Here is a 201-nt window from a genome sequence, read left to right as displayed (position 1 = left end):
CAAATTCATCCTCTCCTCCCGAAAACTCATAAAAGTAAGTCCGCGGTAAACTGGGAGAAGAGCGGAGTAAACTTTAGTTACCTACACAATCTGTATATGATATCAATAAAAACATGTCGTCAGATTATATTTGTAAAGATCATTATTGCCGTTTCCATAGACATCAGCGTGTATTTTGCAAACTGTAAATGTATGTTTTTG

This window comes from Cyprinus carpio, chromosome B9, assembly GCF_018340385.1.
Source record: "Cyprinus carpio isolate SPL01 chromosome B9, ASM1834038v1, whole genome shotgun sequence".
NCBI classification, from domain to species: domain Eukaryota; kingdom Metazoa; phylum Chordata; class Actinopteri; order Cypriniformes; family Cyprinidae; genus Cyprinus; species Cyprinus carpio.
The sequence above is the reverse complement of the archived record's forward strand: the minus strand, read 5'-3'. Positions refer to the sequence as shown.